At 39.6% G+C, this 6,646-nt stretch overlaps 1 protein-coding gene across 1 annotated transcript in view; it reads left to right on the top strand.

Annotated features, from left to right (window-relative positions):
* Positions 1-604: 604 nt before the first annotated feature.
* Positions 605-6,646, top strand: part of LOC107700618 (transcription factor SOX-6-like) — an 88,840-nt gene continuing 82,798 nt past the window's right edge. Inside the window, exon 1 of the mRNA XM_016502350.1 lies at positions 605-611. The gene's annotated coding sequence lies outside the window, so the exon portion shown is untranslated. The remainder of the gene's footprint in view (positions 612-6,646) is intronic.

Here is a 6,646-nt window from a genome sequence, read left to right as displayed (position 1 = left end):
TCTCCCTCCTCTTCTCAATCAGTAGGATCCTTGAGTTGTACTCTCTCTAGAAATCTCTCTTTCAACTTTGCTTTAATTTTGTCTCGTTCTCCTCCTCCTGAGGCTCCAGGGGTGTGTTTTAATCGCCTGCCCAAGTCTTCGTTTGGGCGGCTTGCCTTCAGAAGATGCTGACCCTCTGCTAGTGTCTTGCTGTCTTCACCAACATTTATTATTCAGTTTTCTTCTTGTATTTGGTGCCCAGAATCCCTCTCCTTCTGAGGGTGAAGGTTCCTGGCAGAGTGTCTTCCCAACGCAAACATGCCATGAAAATAGTTTTTTATCCACAGCTTTGATTGAACTTGAACTCTTTATTTCTACTATTTCACATATTTCAACTTTATCTCTCCCATTCACATTACTAATCAGCATGATTTATTTCCCTGTATGTCTTTCATTGTCCGATGGAATTTCTCTTGTGTCATTAGTGCTGAAGAAGTACCCTGTCGTGGAAGGCCTGGCCAGCGTGAATTGATCATCGGTGGCTGCTCACTTTAATAATTCAACCCTGATTACTGCCGAGTCCTGCAGTAAAATGGATTGAAGAAGAGGTCGTGTGCTGCCCTGCTCAAGAGGTGAAGCCTCTAGGGAGTGGTTAATTCATATGTGCTTGATAGACACGTGTCCTGTTTAGACAGGTCAGGAATCGCGCGATTGCCAGGACGACGGGGTCAGCGCTGAGATTAGCACCTCAGGTCTGCCAAATAAAGACAATGACACTACAGCCGTGCACTATTTTTAATATTTTAATAATATTTATGTTATAATATATGTTATAATAGTATGCAATTATAACATTTTAAAATTGCTATATTCATCATTAATATTTAGCATTATCATTATTGGTAGTATTGGTGTTATTGTTGCTGTTGTTGTTTTTGATATTATTAGTATTAGTAGAAGTAGTAAATAACTAATAATACTAAAAGGAAATAAAAGATTTTCTAAGGTTAGTCAGTCTATTTACAGCAGCTGTCGACAGGAGGAAATGGCAGAGTGGTGTTTGAGCAGCCTACAGGTGACTAGCAGAGATGCTCACTAAGTGGAATAATGAATAGTATTAGGTGTCAATTAAATCAAGCCTTCCCCGAGGTGCAGGTGCTCGACAATATACTGACACATCTCAAGAAGCTGAAGCCTCTTCACACATGCATGCCAATGGGTGCATTTGCATATTAAAGAACAGAAATTATTTAACCGAAGCAAAAAAAACATGCAAAAAAGAAAATAGGGGCTTGTGGAAATGATCAAGGTTATTAAAACTGTTGACAGGGAAAGAAGGTAATTGGCAGAAAATGAGGGAAACGCTACTGTTATACAGTGTTGTGCGCGTGTGCGTGCGTTTTCTCTCTGTCATGATTTTTGTTTTTTTTTCAACCCGACTCTTCTTTTTAGCTGTTAGCATTGTGCACCGTCGCCTGGTGTGTAACCTATTACGTTTAGATTGCTCCCTTGCAATTAGTGCGCTTTTTGTCCACACTTCAATAACGGCGTGATTATGGAGACTTCAGAAGCATTCGCTGCCGCCGCCCCAGCTAACAGCTGTTGTCTCTGGAACTAACGACGGGAACGACAAAACATGTTTTCTTATGCCGTTTCACTTTCCTGTCTGCCTCTTGTAATTATTATACTCTTATTTTGTGTGATGATGCAGTCTTGTTTTAGTGGCTCAGTGATTAAGACATTCAGAAGATTTTCCCTCAGTGTTCTGTGCACGCTTGCGTTCACGTGTGTGTGTGTGTGTGTGTGTGTGTGTGCGCGTGTGTGCATAGCTTGTGACTCCAGTTTGTTTTTCTAAGCAAATGGAAGGAAATAGGAAGAGAAAGAGTGCGTTTTTGGTTTTCTATTGACTGCAGCATCTCTATTGTAAGAAACAAATCCAGAGCAAGAGAAGCCTTGAAATGTGATTTTAGAGGGGGGACAGTGTTTTTCCAGCGGGAGCCAAGGAGAATGCCTGGAATAACTTGTTTTCCCCTCTAAATTGCTCAAAACTCTCAATATTCTCTTGACCTTGACTGCTTGACTACTTCTCTTTTTCGTTCAAGCCTTTTCTCTCATAGCATTTTTAGAAATGAGAGTGCTTAGGGGATAATTATTAACCAAACTGGGACACTTGCAGTGAGAGCGCCCTTCAACCTGGGTGGCTTCAAGTGGAGCCATAATACCTCTTCCTCGCTTGGGCCTTCTTCCTCTTTCCTTCTCTCTCTTTCTGTTCGGACTGGGAACGGTTCCTCGCCTTTCTCCATCATTAGAGGGTGCGTTCAGAAGAAAGCCTGGGAAATTTATATCGTCATTGTCAGTTGATCATCGATTTGGTAATTCCCAGTTTTCCCCGAGGAGTGGGCCGTTCATGTGCTGGACTGAAGGGAGGAGGTTTGTCTCCTTTCTCTCAGAAAAGATTCTGAGCACAGTAGTGATGTTTTTTTAGGTTTATTGAGAGGAAGAAGCATAATGTACTGTAGCTACACTTCATTGAAAGTCAGATTAAGGATGCAGTATTCGGTGGACAATTGACAATAGACAGCACAGGGACAATAGTGCAGTTGACTGAGGACAGCTGTAATGATGTGTGTACTGTGAAGAGGAGTGTTTCAGGAGAGAGTCTCTCTCTCTCTCTCTCTCGCTCTCTCTCTCTCTCTCTCTCATTTCTCAAATGTTAGGATTGATTGGGGGAAGAGCAGCTTCCTGTGCTGGGGATTACAGTGGCAGTGTGAGACCTGGGGGTGCTGGCAGATGTTCTGGCTCTCTGCCACAGGGCAGGACTCGTCGGGATGGGGGTACACCCTCTGCTCAGCACAACTGCATCTTTAGGGGCATGACACAGCTCCATCTCACATACACAGCCATGGAGGTCATTAATGACAGTGACTGAAGTAGGTTTCTACATAACTACATTACATTCATTTAGCTTGAATGTTTGAGGCAGCTGGACTAGAGAAATGAAGGTGATCTTTCTATACTTTAAAGTCAACATGATTTTTTTTTCCTTCTATGTACATTATTCCAGCGTTTATTACTTTGTATAATTGTATGACAAATTACAAAGTAAAATGTTGGTGTGAGCACCAAGCATGTATTAATGTATTGTATTTTATTTTAAAATCATTTCATTTAAATAATACAATATTATATAATATATACTACCCTACCATTCAAATGTTTGGGTCGATAAGATTTTAAAAATGTTTTGGAAAGAAGTAATATAATATTGTATAATTAAATATATATATATATATATATATATAGTAATGCAGGTAAGAGCCAAATGCTACCTGTGTTTTACTGTTCCACTGTTATGGTTTCTGTTAGACATACAGTTTTTGGCTCTGTGTTCCATCTGGTGATAAAAACTATTTACACTCAACACAATTCCTGAATCTTTGCTGAGATTTATGAGCACTGCTGCTCTTCCTTTTCATCTGTTTAAGACCATTGGCATAATCTTGTCAGTGGCTCTTTGCTGTAGGTGTCTTAATTGAGCTGCTTTGTGAAGAAGAACAAGATATCTATGGCAGCAAACCGATTTGTCAAGATCAGATTGTAGATGAGTGCTTAAATACGCAGGGGCCAGGTGTAGATCAACCATTAGTATGTCAAGGAGACACTGGAAGGTAGTTATATCACTTCATACACTGTAAAAAGTAATGAGTTGAACTTACTTGGAAAACCTGTGGAAACTGATTGCCTCAAATTTCTCAAGCAAATTAGTTTATAATTTTTGAGTTAATAAAACTCACTGTAACTTTGTATAGGTAACTTGTGTATATGTATAGGTTACCAGAAAACTTGAGTGTTGCTAACTCAATTTGACAAGTTCAGCCAACTTAGAGATTTAAGTTAAGCTTAGTGCACAGAACTCAAACAAAACAGTTCTCTTAACAAGTCTGCTTTGTTCACATTACTAGACAAATGTGTGGAAACAGATTGCCTTACATTTTTCAAGTAAGCTGTACTCAAAACTTGAAGTTGTTAATACAAAGACAGAATAAAACTGTATTCATTGTTCTTTGCACCAGACAATGGAAACATACCTTTAATCCAACAAACTAGATGCTCTTAAGTACTGTTTACTAAAGTTGTTTAGTTTAACTATTGCATCCACCTGAAAGTTCACATAACACAGTGTAATTAAGTAAATTCAACAAATTTGTAAAAATCAGTTATGTTTACTCGCTTTTCTTAAGTAGATTCAATGATTACTTTTTACAGTGTATGCCCGTTCCTGCACTGAGTTCAGTAAGTCTCTCCAACTTTAAACTATAGGAGCTTTGGCTTTATCAGGCCAGAAAACATGTGACATGCTATTTTTTTCTGCCCGAATGTGCTTCCTTCTAATCCTGGTGTTTTGACAGGGATGGTCTCCCGAGTGTGCGGATGGGTGACACTAAGTCAACACCCACTTTGAGACACAAGTCTTTCTGTTTCTCTCTCTTCATTGTCTTTTCTTCTTGTCTTTTAGAATTAGTTCCCAGGAGGTTTTAGGATCAGTGGGTCGTCGTCCAAGCCCTCTCCTCAGTGCCCGTGCTATTCCACATCAGTGGGACGGGCAAGGGGTCCGATGTGGCAGGGGCTAAGCTCTCTGTTGAGATGGAGGAACCTTGGGAAAATGCGAAAAGGATACAGATAAGGGCTATTGTTTTCATTCCAATCTCATCTGGGATGCATTGGTTTCCCTCGAGCCACGCCACGCTTTATCCGAGCGGAGGAGAAGAGGGCATGAGGATTTTGGGGCCCTCGTGGGATAATGACAATAAAGTCAGTGCTTGCTTTATCTGCTCATTCTAGGCCTCTGACAGGCCTTTCCAGACAAGTACAAGTCTTTTCCACACTTCCTCCTCAGTTTTCAGAGTCTATAAATGTCAGACTGTCTCTGAACTCTTTGTATTTTGAAATCCAAATGCAAATGTGGGAAGGAAATGTACCTTGTTCAATGGTTGCACTGTGTTTCTCATTTTAAGTAGCAGCAGCGCTGAGAGATGAATGGATGTGGCTGAAGCGTTGTTTGATTTTTCAAAATGAATGGTCCACTTTTGTTTCTTTACATTGGTAATATGTTAGTATGACGTTTAAGTATTATCCAGATGTTAAGCAGTGTTTCCATTGGCATTAGTGCTCTCTCTGGAGAAGATGGAATGCAACTTGGGAAATAGTGCAAAAAATATCCCCTTATTATTAATCTAAATTCCTTTCAAATGTTCTAGCTTTATAAGGGTACTTTGAAAAAACCCAGACATCTGTCTCGTTAACCGCTTGTTTGCCTAAAGTATCCTCGCATGAAAACGCAGGAAGAGCCATATAATATCAAACTGTAGTGGACAGGTTGTTTTCTGTGTCCGTTATCCACGAATGCTGGACATTCCTCACCTCTCTCAGGTAAAAGTGTGTGGAGGACAGCTTCGGCACATTCCTGTACTGTGTGTGTGTGTGTGTGTGTGTGTGAGGGAGCGGCCACTCTCAAGGGAGGCAGAGTGGAGCAGAATGGGATCTGGCACCGCATTAACTCCAACAGTTGGTGTATTCCTTAATGATCAAGTGCTGGAGAAGCATCTGTGCACTGCTCTGTGGTGGTGTGCGTGTGTGTGTGTGTGTGTGTGAGATGCAGAGGAGGAATATGGGAAAAGTCTTCCATAAAACCTTTTTAACCCCCCAGGACAGGTCCACCCCGGCCCTGTGCCATAAAAGGAAGTTTCTCTGTTTCCAGCTTTTTTTTTTTAGCCTGGAGGAAAGCATGTACTGCTATTTGTTATACATATATATATATATGCTGGGATGTGTGTTGTGTGTATGTGGTTATCATCTGAGGAGAGGAGAGACCTCAATCACACACACATAAAACACAGGGTCGAAACATGTCACAAGGTCAAGGAAACAAACTGTGAGTCCTGGATTGGGAAAGTCAGTAAACTAGAAATAATGTTAGAATGACCCAAATGGAGGTGTCCTGTCGTTCCCTCTGAATTGGAGGAAATGGAGAATCAAAGAAAATTTGACCTCTGCTTGATGTGACCTTGTACTATATATATATATATATATATATATATATATGAACACAACAACAAGACAAATAATAATAAAATTAAAGAATAAAAATATATAAAAGTATGAAGATTGGTTAAATCAGATGGATAATATGAATAAATAGGAGTGAATTTACAGAATATTGCACTAAACAGTGGGAATATTGCACTGAGGGGGGCCTTGGGAGTCATTTAATAGTTCAGTAGGGAAATGGCCTGTGGGAAGAAGCTGTTCCTGTGCGTAGATGTTCTAGTTTATTATTATTATTATTATTATTATTATTTTATTTTATTTTTTATTATTATTATTATTTATTTTTGTTGTTGTTATTGACATTTTATGTTTGGTAATTAAAACCTATTCTTCCGATTTAAACTTTATACATTACCATTTAAAAGTTTGGGGTCAGTACAATTTATTTATTAGTTTTTTTAAGAAATTGCATTTATTTAACAGGATGACAGTAAAGACTTTTTTACATTGCTCCAAAAAAGTGCTTCCATACATATGTGAACAACGTATCGGTTACGTATGGTAACCCTCGTTCCCTGAAGGAGGGAACGGAGACGTCACGTCGGATGACCGACGAATT

The sequence above is a fragment of the Sinocyclocheilus anshuiensis genome, unplaced genomic scaffold, assembly GCF_001515605.1.
Source record: "Sinocyclocheilus anshuiensis isolate Anshui unplaced genomic scaffold, SAMN03320099.WGS_v1.1 scaffold1099, whole genome shotgun sequence".
Classification (NCBI taxonomy): Eukaryota; Metazoa; Chordata; class Actinopteri; order Cypriniformes; family Cyprinidae; genus Sinocyclocheilus; species Sinocyclocheilus anshuiensis.
This window is presented reverse-complemented; position numbering and strand designations above follow the sequence as displayed.